This window comes from Halichoerus grypus, chromosome 5, assembly GCF_964656455.1.
Source record: "Halichoerus grypus chromosome 5, mHalGry1.hap1.1, whole genome shotgun sequence".
NCBI classification, from domain to species: domain Eukaryota; kingdom Metazoa; phylum Chordata; class Mammalia; order Carnivora; family Phocidae; genus Halichoerus; species Halichoerus grypus.
The window spans coordinates 27,004,834-27,028,059 of NC_135716.1; positions in this window are offsets into that span (position 1 = coordinate 27,004,834).

Below are 23,226 nucleotides of genomic sequence, written 5' to 3' on the forward strand. Positions count from 1 at the left end.
CAATCTCTGAAACAATTTGTAGAATATTGGAACCATCTGTTTTTGAAGGATATATAGTCTTCTGTGAACAAGCTAGACCTGGTGATTTTTGTGGGTGAGTTCATTATTTAAACTATAGAAATTGGACTATTTAAATTTTCTATTGTGAATGACATTTGTTGGTTTTTGTTTTTGTTGTTAAGGAATGATCTATTTCTTCAAGATTTTCAACATTTTTTTGTATAAATGTCTGCAAATAAGTCATTTATTTATTTACTCTTTCAATGGTTATTTCCCACTTTACAACTCTTATTTTTTGTACATTTGTGATTCTATTTTTTACAAAATTGTTAATCAATGGTTTACAAAAAAAAAAAAACAGAATTTTGTCTTATTAATGGTGACTACTTTCTTCTATTCTCTACCTCACTAATTTAGGCTCTTACCTTTATTATTTTCTTCCTTTGCATTCTTTATGGCTTACTTTGTTATTCTTTTTCTACGGTTTTTGCACTGGAAATTTATTTAATTTATTTTAATTCTTTTAGTAATAAAATTATTCAGAACTATGCATTTTTTTTCTGGTAATTGCTCTAAATTTATTCCAAAGATTTCAATACATAGTGTTTTCTTTTCATTGCTTTTTAGGAATTCTGATACTTTAATTTTTATTTAACCTTTTACCCTAGAGTGCTTTGATAAAAGTTTTGATTTCCATGTAGCAGGGTCATATTAATTTTATTTTAATTAATATCTTTATTGAATTAAATTATTTCCCATAAATTTGAATTTTTTTATGGAAACCTGAATATGCCAGTTCCATTTCAGCTAGTTTCTTAAGCTATTAAAAATTATGGAAGTGGCATGAGGCATTGACTCTCTTATAGGCATGTTAAAATTTTGGCACACGGATCAGTGGAAAGAAACAGGAAACTAGGATAAGAAATTTTACTGGGTGAAAAAAAATAAACAGCAATTAAGAAAATTAAAGGTAGGGCTCTTCTGATGAAATGTGAGCATAATGATATACATTATCTGACACAGTAGCAATTTCAATAGAAATGAAGGATATAATCTAGCAATAAGTGAACAAAACAGTCCAGGTAATAGATTCCTAGAAACATTTCTTAGGTGGGATTGTGTTTTCTCGAAGAGGCCTTATGTAATACAGAGGCTCAGTCAGGGCTGTGTAATGCAAGAAGAATCTAGTCATCACAAGTTAGGTGTGCAGTCAAATGGGGTTCAAGGCTGTCTTATAGCTCCAAAAGAAAATAGAGTCCTAGAAAAGAAAAGGGAAACAAAATTCCAATTTTATATGTAGATAACATGATCCATAAGAAGAAAGTCACCAATGATATAAGTGAAAGGCTAATTCTGTATATCGAATATGTGCTTTTGCTTCCAAGCAGTTTTAATACAATCCTCTACAAGGTGTAAAATTGAGCTTCCTAATGTACTTTTATGTGTTCTTCAAGACTGACTTAGATATTCTGGTAGAGAGGTAGAGAGGTCTGTGCAGAGCTGAAGGGTGTAAGAAGAAAGAAGAAACTCCATAAGTTAAGATATAACATACGGCCAAAAGATCAGTTTTTCCCATTAGACATAGTTCAAGGTCTCAGTAGCCACAGGTGGATAATGGTTAAAGTATAAAATATCCACTATCATAAAAGTATATTGGACAGATCGGTTCTAGATCATTAATAAAATAGAAGACATTCAGGGTAATAATCTTAAGTGATCATAGAGGTTATTTCTGGCTGGAACGGCTAAACTGGGCAACAATCACCCCCATCTCCCCCTCCTTCTATTCCCATCTCCCCCGCTTTCCCTCCCTTCTCAGACTAGAAATTGATAATTTTGCTGATAGATTTTTCTATCCATTCCTTTATAACTTTATTTATTTGGCAATTTATTAAGTCATGGGTTCCACATGAACTATTATGTAGGAATCATTAAAAATTATAGTATAATGTAATGTTTTATAATTATAAAGCAAATGTGTGTTATGTAAACCCAGTGATATATTTTTAAATAAGATATTAAATTTGATTTCTTCAGTTGTTATAGTGCCAGAGTATAATAAAATGCAAAGTCATTTAGAAAATGGAGTAAAAATATTTCAATATACAGCATATAGTTGATACAGCATATAGTTGATAATATTGTGATAATTTTGTATGGTGACAAACAGTAACTAGACTTTCTGTAAGGATCATGATCATTTCATAATATATATAAATATCGAATCATTATGATGTATACCTGAAACTAATGTTAATTATACTTCAATAAAAAAAGGTGCCAAAAAACTACAAAAATATTTGTACTATATAAAAATTGTACTGTAGAACAATTACTCTTTTTTTTTTAAAAGATGTATTTATTTATTTTAGAAAGAGCGAGAGAGCATGTGAGAGGGGCAGAGAGAGGGAGGGAGAGTCCCTAGCAGAACCCACGTTGACTGGGGCTGGATCTCACAACCTTGAGATCATGACCCTGAGTTCACGATCCTGAGATCATGACCTGAGCTGAAACCAAGAGTCAGATGCTTAACTGATTGCACCACCCAGATGCCTCTGTAGAACAATTACTCTAAGTGCATTCTATCATCAATTTATTTCATTTTATAAACTGTTTAGTATTATCCACTTCATTATAAAAGTATAATTATATTCTAGTTGCTCAACTAATTATTTTTAGCAATAGTTTCTTTCATTTATTATATAGGAAAAGTATAATTATGATGTTTTGGTATATTGATATTGTTAGCTCAGAGCATTAAAATGTGATTTTTAGTTAATTATTCTCACATGCTAAGCATACATGCTAAGAAAAATTTACTGAAGGCATACCATATGTTACTTCATAAATAAATCTTAACTAGACAATATGTTGGATTATAATAGGCTAAGGAATAAGACATAAATTTTCTTGTTTTATAAATCAGTATGGTACAGATAAGTAAATTATATCATAGAATTTTAATTTTTGCTACCTTTTGTCCTTACTTCTTGTTATGAATAGTAAGACACCTGAATTGAAAAATGAACTCAGACTTTTTCTGAAAGTTGGATAGGACTATTGTTGGCAAGAGATAACTAGATTTGCTTATTAGATTTTTTTTAGACTATTATCCACAAATTGAAGGAGCTAAATCTGTTGCTCCAAGATTTTGATTGAAATAGTTATTTAAGCATAAGATAAACTGTAAGCATTCAATAAAATCTTTATATCTTATAAAAAAATAAAAAATATTATTATAGCAAAAAATATTTTAAACATTTCTGTGGTCAAATAAAAATAATTGAGAAATGCTAACCTCTTTCTCCCACAAATTGAGCTATTTTAATACTTGTGGTTTCCATAATTGAATTAAGGAACCATTATTTTTATAGAAATCTATTACATCTGGTAAAATACAAAATTTTTAAATAAGCTGCATAAATGTTATTACTAGAATTAATTTACCAAATAAAGTGACTCTTTCCTGAGTGATATACAATAAAGATTAGTGATTCTCCATCTTCAAGAATGAGTTTATTTAATTAGTTTCCTAGATAATTTCTTTATGAGAACAAAACTTCCAGGTATAGTGAATCTTTCTCATCCAACATCATCATATATTCAGTTGGATTTCCTTGACAATTCATTATTTTATTCTGTTATGACATGACAATTAATTGATTGTAAAAATATGTGAGATTTTACTCCTTTCATTCTTAAAACAATTTAGAATAAAATAATTGTTATTTCCTGGATCTCGTATTCCCAATAAGCTGATATCTTTTGATCATTAAGCTTCCAATACTGTGTATAATTATCTTCAAATGGGTTTGTAAGAAGTAGACATTTAATTATTGAGATAATAGACAATTGAAAAATGGTTAATTCTATCACATAATTTGTTGTATTGTTAAAAAGAGTTTATTTATTTGTTTTAGAGAGAGAGAAAAAGAGAGCTTGAGTGGGGGGAGGGGCAGAGAGAGAGGGAGACAATTTCAAGCAGACTCCCTGCTGAGTGCAGAGCCCAACATGGGGCTCAATCCCAGGACCCTGAGATCATGACCTGAGCCCAAATCAAGAGTCGGTCGCTTAACTGACTGAGCTACCCAGGTACCCCATAATTTATTGTATTCTTAAGAAGATTCTATAATATAGAACCCAGTGCATGTGATTATGTAAAACATACATATTGATGCCCTTATTCACTGGAAATACTTCATCATGTTATTTGTAAAGGGATATAGTGCACAGATTTGGATGAAGATATATTTTTCCCAATATTGGGAGAGTATTGGGTCTCATCTTTCCTATATGACAAAAGCTTTACATGGCTGTGTATTTCAAGATTTTTCAAAATGAATTCACAAATAACCGAGGTGAGCATTTTCTACACGTTACAGTTTCATCAAAATATTTCTCCCCATAGAGCTTTAGGAAAAAAAGAATTGTGTTTTGGATGTTATCATTCACTTTGGTTTTATGCTTGATTATTTTGAAAATATCTTTGAAATAGAGAGATAATAGCAATATTTGCCTCATGGAATAATTGTATAATTTAAACAAGGTGTTGCATGCAAAATTACCTATGGAATAGCTTAAGTTACATATTAGTATCAATATTATTACTGTGGCTGTCATTTTGGTTATAATTATTATAAAGCTATTGTTTTGATATATAACATGCAATTACATTAAAATGAGAGTCTTTTATTTAGAGTACTTCAAACATGTCTTCAGATGAGTACTCTCTCTGGTGCTCTGCAAACCCCATGACAAAACTATTAAGATTCTAAACAAAGGGGTATTGCTTGAGGAAAGTCAGAAAGGGCTGCTTGCCACAAAATAGGCATTGAGATCTGTCTTGACTGTGGTAGTTAACAGAACTGTACTTGAGGCAGCATATATAGTGATTAAACTCTTGGCTTTTGAAAATAGACTGGCTCAGATTTCTGCTACTCATATGTGTGACCTTGGACCTGTCATCAAACCTGCTGAAGCTATTTTTTCTTTATCTATATAGATCAGACTCACAAAGGGATCTTTTGAATATATAAACTACTTATCACAGTGCCTGTCATTTAAGTTAGCATGCAGTATTTAAAAAGAAATAGTGTATATTATTATTTGAAAGAAAAGAGTCTACTTAATATTTCAGAAGTATCTAAGATGCCTTAACATTTTTACTCCATAAACTTTAAATTCTCCATTAGTAAATACCAGGAGAGTGGAATATATGGGATGAATTTTAATGTTTGTTATTCATCTTACACCTCCTGGTCCTCAGATCCAGAAGTTTGGGTTCCAGATCAGTACTTTTGTTTGGCAGGCCATAGGGAAGAGGTCATGTAGCAGAAATTGTGTAAATCAACTTAAATAGTTCTAAACACTATAGATGTTAGGAACTGGTCTTAAAGTCTCATAGGCAATATATGAAGCACTGCAATATAGGCAAATTATTGGATTCACCCATTCCCAATATTTGTGAGTAATTTTCTACTTATGGTGATGGTTACAGTCTCAGAGAAGTGGGAAATATCAAAGAAACCACAATAAGACCTAGAGATCCTCAGATCTATTAAAGAAGATAAAAACTCAATTTGGAATGTAACATGCTTATTATGTTACAATTATGTAGACATTTAGTTCAATCACTTCTGACACACAAGTATGGCTGGAAATGTGTACTCATTTGTGATATTTAGTTATTAGTCTGTAGTATGTTGCAATAAGTTAGTCTATTAGATCTCTTTATAATACAAATAGAAATGAGACTGCAGGTGTGCCTGGGTGCTTCAGTCGGTTAAATGTCTGACTCTTGATTTCAGCTCAGATCATGATCTCAGGATCATGAGATCGAGCCCTGTGATGGGCTCTGCACTTAGCAGGAGTCTGCTGGAGGTTCTCTCTCTCTGCCTTTCCCTCTGCCCCTACTCTGCTCATGCATGTTCTCTCTCACACACACATGTGCAAATAAATAAATAGATCTTTAAAAAAAATAAAAAGAAATGAGAATACATGTGAATAAGACCTGACATGAACAGGCTCTGAATTGGTGAAGGTGGAATAAGATAGAGCCTATGAATTAATTATTAATTGAAGGATAAATCTAGGTTTAGACACCATCCTGTGGAGTGGTAGCATTGTCGAGTTGAGCAAATCTCCTGGGACACTGAGAAGACAATGTTGTATATATTAAAACAAACAAATATTATTGAACTTGAATTTCAATGCATCCCTCCACATGTAACCTTCAATCATACACTCAATTCTGATAATCAATTCCCTCTTGTATAAGATAAAGGCATAGTTAACCCATGAGGCCATTCTAAGTACTGAAGGGGATAAGTAATATAAAATTTAGTGAACTTTAAATAATCAGTCAAATTTAAGTGTAGATAAACTCATAACAGAAAGATACCTCACATTCTTTTGTGTCAGTTTTTGGACGCTGAGCCATATCACATCACTAGGGAAAATAGGATTTGAGTGTCTAATCTTGAATGAATGAAAACTTTAACAAACTTGATGCTTTCTTTGCTGGTGAATTCTTGTTTTTCCCTTAAGTTCAATAGTTTATAACATTATCGAGTATCTTTTCCCTTCTAGTAGATTATTCTACTCTCTTCCCAGAATAATTTCCAAATTCAAAGGAAGGGATGAATGGTTTAAAAAGAATGCTATATTCATTTGAATTTGAGGCACTTCTACTAAAAAGTACCTAAAATGTTTACTTAATTACAGGAATAATTATTTATATCATAAGTAATGCATTTCATGAAATTCTATGAGTTATAACATTTCCAGTGGGTGTAAAATGATTATAAAGAGTATTACAAATGATTTTCTTATATATTAATTTGTAAGGATACCAAGATAATCACTGGTTTGCTTATTAAATTGTAATTCATATGATAATCACATAACTACCCTTGGGCTCTACAACTGTCATATTGAGGAAATCACACTATACCACTGCACACCTCTCATTTCCTCATGCTGTTCAGCAGCCTGGAAAGACCTTCATTTATTTCCTACCATGCAAGCACATAATCAATTTTCAAGACTCATTTTAGGTATAAACCTCTATTTAACATCTTTTCTGAATCCCTATGGGAAAATTATCTGCTATTCCCTTTGATATTGCACCATAATCTCTGCTTACTTCTCTTGCCATTGTTATGATACTTTCAGTATTATTGACATACATTCTGTTTCTCATTTGTGGACCTATTAACTTCCTGAAAACAGGCTTTGATCTTATTCTATATTTTCCCTTGCCTTAGTATTTACTTTTTGGAGTACAGAAGCTATTCTGCAATTGTTTGATGAATAAATGATTGATTTTGCTTACCTATGATACTGTGAGAAATATTGTGTGGAATGTTGAAAATAATGAAGTAATTTTCAAGATAAATTTCCATAATTGACCAGACCTATTGTTTATCTAACATTATTTTGAATTCTTCATTCCTAACATTATTTATCTGTGCCCTTTCTTTCCTAATAGCATAAATAGTATAAATTGTTCTGTACGTATACTGAGAGAAATTCTTCCTTGCAGTGAAATGAAGGCAGCAGAACCTGAGCTATGTGTGATAGTAAGGAAAATATCTGTCTTTTCTTGAATTGTGAATTGTGACAAATTATGAGGTTAGATAAGCAAGTAGGGAAACAGTTTTTTGAAAATACATCACAGTAAGTTATCAACAATATTTACTTTTTTTTTTTTTTTTTAAAGATTTTATTTATTTATTTGAGAGAGAGAGAATGAGAGACAGAGAGCATGAGAGGGAGGAGGGTCAGAGGGAGAAGCAGACTCCCTGCCGAGCAGGGAGCCCGATGCGGGACTCGATCCAGGGACTCCAGGATCATGACCTGAGCCGAAGGCAGTTGCTTAACCAACTGAGCCACCCAGGCGCCCAACAATATTTACTTTTAAAGTGTAGATTTAGCATCAATTTTCATGAATCAGAAGTTATAATTAAAACATTGCCAACTAGTATAAAAATATAAATTAATATATTAAGTAATTTATTAATAAAATATACAGTAATATTCTATTATTTTTATCTTATATATGATACAATATCTTAGCAAATAATCTAAGCTCTAGTATGGATCACTGATCAAAATATTATTGTAATTTCCAAAACATTTGCTGAATTTTAGAAATTGCTAATGTTATTAGCTTAAGAATGCCCCCAGCTTGAGCCAAGATTTGACAAAAGATACCCCAAACATTTTTTTTAAAATTTCAATTAAATTAACATTATTAATACACTAGCATTGGGAACTTCATTTTAGTCAGGTGAAGCTGAGAATCAGAGCTCACAAAGCTGATGTCTCGGTCCAGATGAAAAATATTGACACCAATGTTATATGCATTGCTAATCCTAGGCTTCTGGGATATGTACTTGCCCATCAATGTCACTGCTGTCTACTTAGGAGCTCCAGGGAGCTACCAGTATGTAACCTTGAACCTTATTAGTTAATCAGTGGTCTTAGCAAATTACATTTATTTTTCAGAATGGAGATGTTCGAATAGCCTAACAAATGAATCTATACCTATGAATACTGAATAAATACAAACTCTGTTCTAAAATAATTGCTGTTTTCAGTGGCAGTATCCCTACAGAAAGCCCAAGAAGAAAAATCATCTATAAAACGTGGGAGTTGAATCAATTTATTGAATATTTCTACCAGATTTGAGAGGAAACTCTCTATTTAGAGTACATTATAAAAATACTGGTATATACATATGAATTTTTATTGCAAAATTATATCAATTTTTGGTGTTTTTGAAACTTTTCATAAATATTGAAAAAAATCAGACAAACCAAAGAATACAGCATTGAGTTTGATAAATACACCTTTGCTGAAAAGGATTATTATAGAAGGATTTTTTTTTTCAAAATGGTAAAACTGAATTGAAAAATGCTGTTTTCATTTTGTATTTTACTGAGTATTTGCTACACCTTTGAAAACCTATGCTTTCAAAATATAACTATTTTCATTAATTACATCATTATCAAATGCCTATTTGGTACATTTGATGTGCCAGGGGTGGTTCTAAGTGCTTTTTATATCAATTACTTTTTTTTTTTTAAAGATTTTATTTATTTGACAGAGAGAGACACAGCGAGAGAGGGAACACAAGCAGGGGGAGTGGGAGAGGGAGAAGCAGGCTTCCCGCCGAGCAGGGAGCCCCATGTGGGACTCGATCCCAGGACCCTGGGATCATGACCTGAGCTGAAGGCAGACGCTTAACGACTGAGCCACCCAGGCGACCCTATATCAATTACTTTTAAATAGAGACTTTAAAAAATAGATTCCTACCTACTGAAAATCCTTGATTTTTGAAATAAAATAAATATTATTTTCTGAAATATTTAGAGGGACATATGGATAAATTTAAATAATTTAGTCTGTTCTTGAGGAGGAAAATTGTGTATAATCTCTTTACTGATGACATTGTAAACCTATTTCTGTACAGTTATATGAAAATGTGATTTTGTTTTTTTTCCTACTCTTAAGTTTAGAAAAATACTAAAGATATTTTGAATTTTAAGATATCTAAAAGATACCCATATGAAAGAAATCTTCAGAACTGGAATTGATTAGCAGATCTCTCTCAGGTAGCTTAAAGGAGAGAGAGAGAGGGAGAAAGAGAGAGAGAGAGAGAAAGAGAAGAAATATCTGGATTTTTGATGTTCTGTTCCATCACTAAACCCAAAACTATGGGCATTAGTTTTGATTTTCCCTTTTATCTTGCCTTGGCCATCTAATTGCTATTGTCTCAATTCTGTCTCTTTACTGTATCCTCTTAACTCCAGGAATAACTTTTTTCTCCATATTCACATTGACACTGACTGACTGCATTCAAGATATCACTGTCTCTTATTGGGCTTGTTAGAAATGCACCCTTACTGGCTTTTCTGTCTCTAAATTCACAACCTTTCAGTTCATCCTCCAAACCATGCCAGATGGATCATTCTAAAGGATAAACGTGATTGTAGTATTTACCTGTTTGAAATTCTACAATAGACCACTATTGCCTAATAGATAAAGTGCAAACAGTTTAGCTTGGCACACAGACATCTCCCTGATCAGGTCCCCAGAAATCACTGTAGTTTCTCCTCAACCTAGCTTTCCCTATATTTCAAGAATGAAAAATTACTTACTATTTGCTGAATATTATGCATATTTCCAGGGCTTTCTAGGCTTTGTGCATGCTTATTTTTCAAACTATAATTTCCTCATCACATTCTCTCAAGGAAATACCTAATAATATGTAATGTAAATCCTGCACCATCTCATCTATGATGACTAGTGACAACCGTTCATCTTTACAAGAATGAATCATTCACATTAATTTTCCACACTGTATGCTATATGGGCAATATTAATGTGTGTAGCGCTTAATACCATTTTATTCCTTTATCCTCAGTGAGACAATGCTTTTCCTTTAGGCAGTTATTCTGTCTTATTTCTTGTATTTCCAGAAACTGACACAATTAAAAATCATTAAATAGACTAACATGTCTAAATAACATAGAGGTATTCCTGAAGAATCTTTTTGTAACATTCCCTTCTCTTCCTCCGTCTATGTCTTCTTCTTAATAAGTAAATAAACAACTGGTTATAGTAACAAATAATTAAAATATGGGGAATGAGAAACTTTCCTCACCTAAAGGGGGATACTTTTTTTCCTGTGTCTTTTCGGTTGAATTCTTCTATAAAATACTAATTTTCCAGGTTCTTTTTAAGATTTTATTTATTTATTTGACAGAGAGAGATACAGCGAGAGAGAGGGAACACAAACAAGGGGAGTGGGAGAGGGAGAAGCAGGCTTCCCGTGGAGCAGGGAGCCCTATGCGGGGCTCGATCGCAGAACCCTGGGATCATGACCTGAGCTGAAGGTAGATGCTTAACGACTGAACCACCCAGGTGCCCCAATTTTCCAGGTTCTTTAGTATGATTTTTGTCTATAAATATTTTAAATATAAAGAAGGAGCATTTCAGTATCTGGTAATAATGGATGAGCTAGTATTTAATCTTTCTAAGGGTAACAGTTATACTATCTGAATTAAAAAAATATATATATATATATACACATCTGAAGGCACTCTGAGACAGAAAAAAGGTAGAAATTGGGGAAGAGATGATCCTTAAAGAGTGGAGTTGTAATAGGTGGAATGATCATGTATGCAGATTTTTCTTTGAAGGCCACCCCGAGAAGCCATGCAAGATGTCTGGAAGTCCAATAGCAATCTGCAGCATACCACCTTGAGGAGTTGGAGGACAAAGTTAACACAAGAGAACAGCTGGAATGTAGCGGATAAACACTCTAAGAAAGGCTCCAAAATCTGTGTGTAAACTCCCTTCACATCTCTAAATGATCCTGATTTATACAGAAGTGTGGGATATTTCACAGAACCCAGTGGCAGAGAATAATAGCTAGAAAGCTAAAAGAACTTAGCAAAATCCAGAGTTTCAACAACCAAGCATCTACAAAATCCAGTACACAATCAGAATTTGCTATACTTGTGAAGAAACAGGAAAATGTGACGAATATTCAAGAGAAAAATAAGTGAATAAAAAAAAAAAACATGAGACACTGGAATTTATAGAGAATTTGAAGCACTTATTTTAACTAAGCTGAAGAATTCAATGGAAAATACAGTCACTCTGAATAAATGTGAGTTAATCACAGTTGTGAAATGAATGTAATGCAAAAGAAGCAAATGGAAATTCTAGAACTGAGAAGTAAAATATCAAAATGGATGGGTTTGACAGCCTATTGTAGATTGCACAAAAATGTGACTGTTATCCAATGTAACAGTCTTGTTATCTTGTAATCCAAGACAGACCACTAGAAATTTTAAAACCAGGAAAGTTAGAGCAAAAAAAAAAAAAAAGGTTTATTTTTTTATTTTTTTAAAGATTTTATTTATTTATTTGACAGAGAGACAGCGAGAGCGGGAACACAAGCAGGGGGAGTGGGAGAGGGAGAAGCAGTCTTCCCACCGAGCAGGGAGCCCGATGTGGGGCTCGATCCCAGAACCCTGGGATCATGACCTGAGCCGAAGGCAGACGCTTAACGACTAAGACACCCAGGCACCCCCCAAAAAGTTTTAAAAATGAATAGACTCTCAGTTTCCTGTAGTGCAATTTGAAACAATCAGCATGTATACAACTGGAGTTTAGGGAAAGATGAGAGACAATGAGACAGGTCAAAAAAAAAAAAAAAGATTAATGGCTTCACATTTTCAAAATATGTGAGAACCGCACACTTTCTGATCCAAGTTCAGTGAACTTCAACCAAGGTACAACAAAAAAAATCACATCCAGATGAATTATACTCAAATTGCTGTAAAATCAAGACAAATAGAAAATTTTCAAAGCTGTCAGAAATAAAAGACTATTATTACATGTAGGAGAAAAATTATATAGAAAAAAAAAGTGACTGGTCTTCTTAAAAAAGGAGAAAGCCGATGGAACAACATCTGTAAAGTACAAAAAACACAAAACAAAGTAATACTGTCCACTAAGAATTCTATGTCATATAGGGAAGACACACAATCCCCTGTACAATATGGAAAAGACCTGAGACTTGCTTCAGCAACTTCACTTTACATTTTTACCAAAAGAAATAAAAGCATATATAAATAAATTCTACATGGATTTTTGTAGCAGCTTATTCATAAAATCCGCAAGCTGGAAGTGATAAACCAGTCTATTAACAGATGAAAGAATTAAAAAATATATATGTTATATTCATACAATGTAATACAGTTTAGCATTACAAAGTGACATGGAACTGACACCATCAACATGGATGGGTCTCACATACATGCTGAGTGAAAGAAGCTGAATGCAGAGCAGTACATTCTATAACTTCCCATGTATATGAAATTCTAGAACTGGAAAACCTAATCATGAAAATAATCATAAAAATCATCATCTGTGGGTGGCTCATTAAGTGATGAAAAGGGTCACTGGGTGTCTTTATACAGTGAAGGAAATATACTACACCTACAGAGGAATGTGAGTTACAGATATATGTGTTCGTCAAAGTTCATTTTCGTAGGTCAGGTGACCCAGAGAGCAGGTTCTGAGGTGGAGGTGAGTGAGTTGATGGCAGCTGAAGGAACCACACACCCAGGGGCTGCCCTATATCAAGAACAACCAGCAGGTTCAGGTGCTGCTTTCAATAGAAAGCTCATTAAAGACTGACATAACATTTTATAATCCATCATTCCATTGACTGATAAACACTTTATTATATTTTATCATTTAGTGATACACTAAATAAGAATTTTTTTTCCTATTTTATAAGGAAAGAAATAATATAATTGAATTATAGTTTCATCTCTATTCTCTCATCCACTAGTATTAAACCAATGACCCAAGATCTGAGAAAAAAATGAAGTAGAAAGTATTGTTTAGCTTTCTGAATGTGAAATATTAATTTTAATTGCCTCAGACATGGAAAGTTCAAACTCTCTTTTTCGGAAGAGTAATTTTAAATATAGCTTTTTTTATTTTAGTGATTTGTCAAAGGTGGTAAAATCTATTATTCTTGAGTAAACTCTTTTATTCTAATGGAAGGAAATATGGTTTCTCAAGAGCAGAAAGAGTAGATCAGTGACCTTTATTTCTGAGTGGGAACCTATCAAGAGTTAAGCTGTAAATAAAAATAATACACAGCTGAAAACGAATTAGAGAAACAATATTACTACATTCTTACAGAACAGGTGATTAATTTCTGTGGTTTTGAGAACCTGTGAATTCATTCAGGTTCTCAAATGGTTATAGCTTACACTGGAATAGATATTTAAATCATATATCCACCATTCTGGATATAAATAAAATATAAAAGATTTTTTTTATATTTTATTTTTATTTTAATTCCAGTGGAGTAAAATTGCAATGTTACATTAGTTTCAGGTGTACAATATAGTGATTCAACAAATCTATAGATTACTCAGTGTTCATGGTGATAAGTGTACTCTTAAACCCCTTCACCTATTTCACCCATCCCCCCACCAACCTCCCCTCTATAATCATCCATTTGTTCTCTATAGTTAAGAGTCTCTTTTTGGTTTGTCTTTCTATTTTCCTTTGTTCATTTGTTTTGTTTTTTAAATTCCACATATGACTGAAGTCATATGGTATAATTTGTCTTTCTCTGACTGGCTTATTTTGTTTAGCATTATACTCTCTAGATCCATCCATGTTGCTGCAAATGTTAAGATTTCATTCATTTTTTATGGCTGAATAATATTCCTGTGTGTGTGTGTGTGTGTGCGCGTGCGTGTGTGTGTGTGTGTGTGTATGTACAGGGGTGTATATGTCTTACATTTTATCACTTACTATAGGTTTAATTAGCTATGTTTTGAAGGTATTCAGTTAGTACATGATAAAAACTGTTCTGCAAATATTAGTAGCTTTATTAATTATAATATAAATTCACCTAAAATTCATAGAACCACAATACTATATTCCTGATACATTATGATGTATTTAGATTGCTATAACATGCCCCCAGTAAACACATGATATCATGGTTTTGCCTATTTCTTCCTCAATATATCCCCAGACTCGGGGCGCCTGAGTGGCTCAGTCGTTAAGTGTCTGCCTTCGGCTCAGGTGATGATCCCAGGGTCCTGGGATCGAGCCCCGCATCAGGCTCCTTGCTCCACAGGAAGCCTGCTTCTCCCTCTCCCACTCCCTCTGCTTGTGTTCCCTCTTTCGCTGTGTCTCTCTCTGTCAAATAAATAAATAAAATCTTTAAATATATATATATATCCCCAGACTCTGGCAGAGTATTTTCCAATTAATAGACACATATTAATTTTGTAAACAAATAAATTTATTTAGATTTAACATGATTAGTATTTGTAATACCTTTGGTGATATTTTATTTTATATTCAAAGTATTTCACATAGCTATCTCTACTGCAAAGTAAGTCTGTATGTATTCAGAAACTCCATATAGGAGCAGCTTTAAGGAATAACTTTTAAATAGGTTGCCTTTCCACAGACTGTGATAATATCAGGATACACCTGACTCGACTGTTTGAATGTTCTTAACATAGATAATATCTCTATACAGAGTTAGTTGGGAGATTTGGAACAAATAGCCCAAACTCTTATAACAAAGAGGTATCAAGGGGAAGAGTATAACATTTTCCTACTATGAGGGAAATTCAGGGTGGCTTTAATAGCTGCAGAATGTTATAAGAGATGTGTACTTGTTCTTAATAGTCTACTACTCCAAGGTCATTTAACTTCATAGAATCATTCTGGAAATAAAACTTGTCAAATTCACTGTGCATCATAATCAAAATTATAATTATATATTTTATCCCACTTCCACTCTTCTTCACCATATTAGATTTCATTTCAGGGAATGTGTTAGTAGAGTTTGCACATTTGTTTAGGCAAAAAGAACTATGGGCTTCCTGTTTAAATAGTGGAAATGTATCATAGAATAAGATAATTTTAGCTGCATTATTAAAGAAACTACTCTCTTCTTTTCATAACACATAAATCACCTGGACATGCCAAGGTTTTAACTCAAATTTTCCTTATGAATCATAAGCTCCTTCATTTTACACCCCCACACGTCCCCCAAAAGTGTGCTTCCTAGTATGGTAGACATTAGTATTGCTCACCAATAATTTCATTTCTCCACTTTCAGCACAGCAAGGGACTGCATTATTTTGCTCTCAGAACTGTGCCCATTTTGACCACATTTGGCCAAAGAAATGGGAGAGTAAGTGATGTTTGTCACCTCCCTATGAAAATATGTCATTTCTTGTGCAAGTCTCTAGATGCCCTGTACCAATGATTGTGGAAGCAGTTGTTGACATTTAGGTGTACATGGAGCCATCACTTGAAGGATAACTAACTTCTGCAGAGTAACCAGAAGCTGCAGTAAACTTTATATGAGCAATAAATACCTCTGAAATTCAGAGGATTTTTTTGTTGTTGCTGTAGCTGTCATTACTGCAATATATCTTATCATACATTGATGGATAATTTCTATGTTATTTCTACTGGTAAGTCCTAGTAGGGAAAAAAAATCATGAACTTTCTAATAAAGAGGACAAACTGAGCTGATCCTTGGAATACTAAATATCAAGAAGGATAATACTATCAATGGCCACAGGAGAAAGGAGCATAGTTTACATTCAGGTGTGTATTCCAGCACTAACACAAATAGTAGAGTTTCAGATGGAGGACATGAGGTATATTTTAGGGAGACTATGTATCTAATGTGTAGTTTCACCATCCTTTTAATATAAGACTGACTCCTTTTTTATCAAGGCATACTTTATTATAAAAGTCAGACTATGCATCATACAAAATGAAAAAGAAGTCACTAATTTCAGGATATTATGTGTATTACTTAGGAAGATAGGCTATTAATATGTTGACATCAATAAACTGTCAAATAACTTTTGGTAGCAAGATGTATGTTCATTATGGAGTCTAACCTTAATCTCTGAACAACCTTACAAGATAGTTTGTCATCTACATATCAGTATATATGACAAAGCTGAAACTTGGAATATTAAGTAGATTATACATAGTGATAGATCTAGAGTTTATATAATACTGAAGAACATGCTCTTAGACAGTACATACATATGTTATTTGTGCATCACCCTCGGCTGGTACAGAAATGGTGACACCAGAAATGTTTGCATTAAGAATGATTTTCCTAAATTGGTCTGTTTTGAGAAATTGTTTCTCTAATCTGGTTAAAGTTATTTATTATCCTGGTTCCAATCCAATAGCTAGGGAGCCCATGGTATGCACTGGTAAAGTAGTTACTTCTGTTACCTATCATCAAGTGAAGATAGAAAGAAGACTTTGGGTGATTAAGTATGCACTGCCTTAAAACACTTACTAGAAACAAGGAGTAAAAGTTGATTGGTTGCTCCTATTTACAATCCATTCTACAGAATTTGGGGAAAGGAAATGATGGGCTCAGAGTTTTACATTTTTAGCTCAAGGTCTGAATAAGATATCTAAAAGTTTCTAGGACTATTTTAAAATAAATCTTTATCTCATGGAGTCTTGAAATTTTAAAGTCTAATCCTGTGGGTGGCTGAATTATAATGTAAATTGAACTATCAAACCTGCAACATCTTTTTAGAATTAGTTTAAAGTTAGGAGATTAAGGAAATTTTTAAAAAATGTGTACAGTGTTAGTTTAGAAAGGAGTATGATCATGAGGATTGGTATAGGGGCATGGGCAGATTCTGACAATGAATTAGGATCTTTGTTTAGAAAAGCAACTCTTCTACCACATTCTTAAAAAGTTATTCTACTCTTGACTGAATAACCTGTAATGATATACATTTAAGCAGTTGTTTCACGAAGGACTGATGATCTGCCTTAAAATCTATCAGCGTTCACTGCTTGGGACATATAATAAGACATCTACTACATAGAGGTCAATTTAAACAACTAATTAAGTGTTGTGTCAATAAATAATGAGTTTTGACAAATTCAGGCATCTGTGAAACCACAACAAAATATAGTAGGATTTAATCCCACAGAACTTTCTTTATGCTCTATCCCAATTGAATCCTCTGTTCCCTTGGCCCAGGAAAGCACCGATCTCTATCCTGTTTCAATAAATATGCCTTTATAGATTTTTATGTAAAAGAAATTAAATAGGGTATACTTTTGTTTCTGGCTTTGTTGACCAATATTATTATTATTATCAATATTATTTTTCAGAATCATCCATATTGTTTGGTTTTGGTACTTTGGTCCTTTTAATTGCTGAGTAGTATTCAAATGAGTGAATATGTCATAACTTTTTACCCACTACTCATATGTTAATAAACATATACTTTTTCTAGTTTTTGCTTTTATGAATACAAATACTATGTACATGTACAAGATTCCATGTGGATGTTTGTTCTTATTTCTCATGTATAAATGCCTATGTGTGGAATTGCTGGGTTGTAACAAAGCTTATGTTAATATTATAACACTTTCTCAAATTGTTACCATTTTCATTCTACTAGTGGTATATGAAAATTCTAGTTGCTCCATATCCTCACCAGCACCTGGAGATCATCATATTTTAAAATTTTGTTTTCCTAAAGGGTGTATAGTAATATCTCATTGTGGCTAAAATTTGTATTGTCCAGTAACTAATGATTTTAGGAATGTTCTTTTTAGTTTGTTGGCTATTTGTATATCTTCTTTTGTAAAATGTTTGTTGAAATAATTTGCCCAATATTTATGTTGTTTCTGTATTATAAAATTATAGGAATATTTTTTACAATCTACATACAAATTCTTTATCAAATAAATGTATAGAAATAGTGATGAGCACTGGGTGTTATACGCAACTGATGAATCACTGAACACTACATCTGAAACTAATGATGTACTATATATTAGCTAATTGGATATAAATTAAAAAAAGAAAAAAAATTCAATAACTTTAGAATTTCTAGGTCATAATAGATATATGAACTCATGATTTAGTATTATAGAAATAACTGTTAGAAGAACAAAAAAGACAATCACTGAAATATGTTTCTCTTTGAGGTTAAAGAGATTTTTAAAAAATGTGTATAGTGTTACATGAATTTTTTATTCCAGGTGCATTTTTTACTTTGTGATGAAACATATAATGTTTACAATTGTTAGCCCAATTTTTATGACATTGGAATACATAAAGTTGCAGAAATTCAGAAATAGACATATCATTCTTGTCCTTAAGGCACTGACAGCATGCACATTTTAATATGTCATATATGACCTAAGGCAACTGAGGGACTTAGCTTTCCACATTGGGCAGGAAAAAAAAAAGCCCAAAAAACAAAAACACTTCTAAAGCATTCTAAAGCATTCTAAAGCTTTCTGATAAATAAAAATACAAGCATTATTGTTTCTGAAAATCTGAAAATTATTACTTAATGGCTATAGATATTATTGAATAGATGATAGATAGGTAATAGATTAAATTCATTTGGAAAATAAAAGTAATTAGAATGTTTAAATGAAATCTTTATTTTTTTCCACATTTGAAACATTTTAATGGATCTTTCAGTGAGTGAAATCTTTATTTTATTGTTAGTATTGACACTGTAAAATAAGTAATCAAACATCCTCAAAGCAATTACCTTTCTCTTCTCTCTTCCCCTTTCTGAAATTTGAAGCCATAATAAGTTATAAGGTAATATATTTTAATTTCACTACTAAGATAATCACTATACTTGTCTTTTTTTAAAAAAGATTTATTCATTTGAGACATAAAGATACAGAGAGAGAGAGAAAGAGAGAGAGCGAGCATGAGCAGGGAGAGAGGCAGAGGGAGAGGGAGAAGTAGGCTCTCTGCTGAACCAGGAGCCTGATGTGGGACTCGATCCCAGGACGCTGGGATCATGACCTGAGCCGAAGGCAGACGCTTAACCATCTGAGCCACCCAGGTACCCCATACTTGTCTTTTATGAGGTAGAATTATGTTTGCCTTGATGATATGGAGGAGTTTATACTATGTTACAAGGGGCTTTGGGGAATACTAGTGTTTAAGAGAAAGGTACAGAAACCGGAACTGATAAAATACTTTATTCAGAAGATGAAACTCTTATTCCTTGAATGTCCCTGCTGAGGGAGAGAGGGATGGAAACAAGAACTGTTTACTGATATGGGAATACAAGGAAATCAGTTTGTTCCCAGGATCCTATGCTGATAAAAAAAAAAAGTTAAACTCCAATACTGTTGGAGAAGCATCAGAAAATACCTCCCCACAAATATAAGCCAGAGATATCTAAACTTAATATACCCCAAATTTAAAAATCTACCTGAGTTTCAATTTTCCAATTCTATGCTCAAAGATATACAATAAAATATAATAATTTCTTGTATATCTCTTCATGGTCAGAGAGTTTCTGAAAGTGCACCGTCTGATTTAATGGCAAAATAAAATTTGTATCAATAACTTAATTAAAATTAATTATATTCAATATAATCTATATCAAAATAATTTATACTCTCTAGTGTAAAATTAAATATGCATAGATTAAATTCTGGAAAATGTTATAATTAATTGTGGAAATGTTGATTAAAATTGCTCTTCTTTTCTTCCCTAGTAAGAGAGTTAATCTATGCCTGTGACCATATATAGAATATATATATATTTTTTTAATTTTTACTTCAGACCATATGCATAAATTCACACAAATAGAGGCTAAATGTAAGAGTTGTGTAAATATTTCATCTCCTTTGATTAAAAGAAAATTTCTCCCTTGGATTTTGTCTCTCCTTTTCTTGAGGTATGGATCCTGAACATTCCAGAAACCACCACTGAAAAAGTAAATATGGACAAAGCTCCAGCAAAAGGTGAAATAATAGCATAGTGAAGAAACAAAGATCCTTGAATAACCATGTGGGGCAGAGCCATTACATTTTAACCACAGATTTCAGGTTAGAATTTGAGAAAGAAACCTCTATGAGTTTTTTAGCCACATTTATTGTGGGCTTCTTGATTAGAGCCTATTAGCAAATAAATAATAGTAACAATTGAAAAAATAAAACAACTGAGAAAAAATAGTTTCTAATGAGACAATACATTATTAGGATGATATAACACTGTATCTTAATTGTAGTATATGAAATAAGTTTAAATACATATAGAAATATATATAGTGAAATTATTCATTATACCACATTTTAGTCAAAAGTATTTTAATGGAGATAAAAAGATGGCACTATCATGTGAAAATTAACTTTCTAAAATATGTTACTTATCTATAAAAACTAATATAACACACACATACATGATATAGGGTTACAATACACTAACACAATTTTTATTAGACTCAAATCATACGATTACTAATTTTAAGATATTTTCATGTAATCTTAAGATATAGATAGCTTTTTATTTTCCAATTAGAAAAATTATAAATGCATTTTGCTAAAAACACCTTTTTTGTCCTATTCAAAATGCAAAAAAAGAAATTAATATATCTTCTATTTTTTCCCCTTTGCTCATTTCTTTTGTTTCTTAAATTCCACATACGAGTGAAATCATATGGTATTTGTCTTTCTCTGACTGGTTTATTTTGCTCAACATTATACTCTCTAGATCCATCCATGTTGTTGCAAATGACAAGATTTCATTCTTTTTTATGGCTGAATAATATTTCTCACATATATATGTGTATATATATATACACACACATCATATTATATATATATACACACATACATATATATGATGTGATGTATATGCATATATGTATATACATGATAGTGTGTGTGTGTGTGTATCACATCTTCTTATCCATTCATCAATTGATGGACACTTGGGCGGGCGGCTGACATAATATGGCTATTGTAAATAATGCAGCTATAAACATAGGGGTGCATATATCCCTTTGAATTAGTGTTTATGTATTCTTTGGGTAAATACCCAGTAGTGCAATTGCTGGATCATAGGGTAGTTCTATTTTTTAAATTTTTTAGGAACCTCCCTACTGTTTTCCAGAGTGGCTGCACCAGTTTGCAGTCTCATCAACAGATCATAAGGGTTCCTTTTTCTCTACATCCTTGTCAACACCTGTTGTTGCTTGTGTTGTTGATTTTAGCCATTCTGGCAGTTGTGAGGTGATATCTCATTGTAGCTTTGATTTGCATTTATCTGATGGTAAGTGATGATGAACATCTTAGCATGTGTCTATTGGCCATTTGTATGTTTTCTTGGGAAAAATGTTTGTTCATATCTTCTGCCCATTTTTAATTGGATTATTTGTTTTTTGGGTGTTGAGTTTTAGAACTTCTTTATATGTTTTGGATACTAACCCTTTATTGGACACGGCATTTGCAAATATCTTCTCCCATTCCATAGGCTGTCTTTTAGTTTAGTTGATTGATTCGTTTGCTGTGTAGAAGCTTTTTATTTTGATGTAGCTCCAATAGTTTATTTTTGCTTTTGTTTCCCTTGCCTCAGGAGACATCTAGAAAAATGTTGTTATGGCCAATGTCAGAGATGTTACTGCCGATGCTCTCTTCCAGGATTTTGATGGTTTCAGGTCTCACATTTAGGTCTTTCATCCATTTTGAATTTATTTTTATGTATGGTGTAAGAAAGTAGTCCAGTTTCATTCTTCTGCATGTTGCTTTCCAGTTTTCTCAACACCATTTGTTGAAGAGACTGTGTTTTTCCCATTGGATATTCTTTCTTGTTTTGTTGAAGATTAATTAACTATCTAGTTGTGGGTTTATTTTTGGGTTTTCTAGTCTGTTCCATTGATCTATGTACCTATTTTTCTACCAGTACCATACTGTTTTGAATACTACAGCTTTGTAATATAACTTGGAAGTCTGGAATTGTGATGCCTCCAGCTTTGTTTTTCTTTTTCAAGATTGCTTTGGCTATTTGGGGTCTTTTGTGCCTCCATACAGATTTTAGATTTGTTTGTTCTAGTTCTGTGAAAATGCTGTTGGTATTTTGATAGAGATTGCATTAAATGTGTAGATTGCTTTGGGTAGTATAGATTTTTAAACAATATTTGTTCTTCCAATCCATGAGCATGGAATATCTTTCCATTTCTTTGTGTCATCTTCAATTTCTTTCATCAGCATTTTTAGTTTTCAGACTGCAGGTCTTTCACTTCTTTGGGTAGGTTTATTCCTAAGTATCTTATTATTTTTTGTGCAATTATAAACGGGATTGTTCTTAATTTCTCTTTAAACTATTTCAGTATTACTGTATAGAAATGCAACAGATTTCTGTACATTGATTTTGTATCCTGTGACTTTACTGAATTCGTTCATCAGTTCTAGTAGTTTCTTGGTGGAGTCTTTCAGGTTTTCTACATATAGTATCATGTCATCTGCAAATAGCGAAAGTTTTACTTCTTCCTTATCAGTTTGGATGCCTTTTATTACTTTTTGTTGTCTGACTGTTGTGGCTAAGACTTTCAGTACTATATTGGATAAAAGTGGTGAGAGTGGATATCCTTGTTTTGTTCCTGACCTTGGGGGAAAAGCTCTCAGTTTTCCCCATTAAGGATGATGTTAGCTGTGAGACTTTCATAGATGGCCTTTATTATGTAACCCCACTGTAAACCCACTTTGTTGAGGGTTTTTATCATGAATGATGTTGTACTTTGTCAAATGCTTTTTCTACATCTATTGAAATGATCATTTGGTTTTTAACCTTTCTCTTACTGATTTTATGTACCATGTTGACTGATT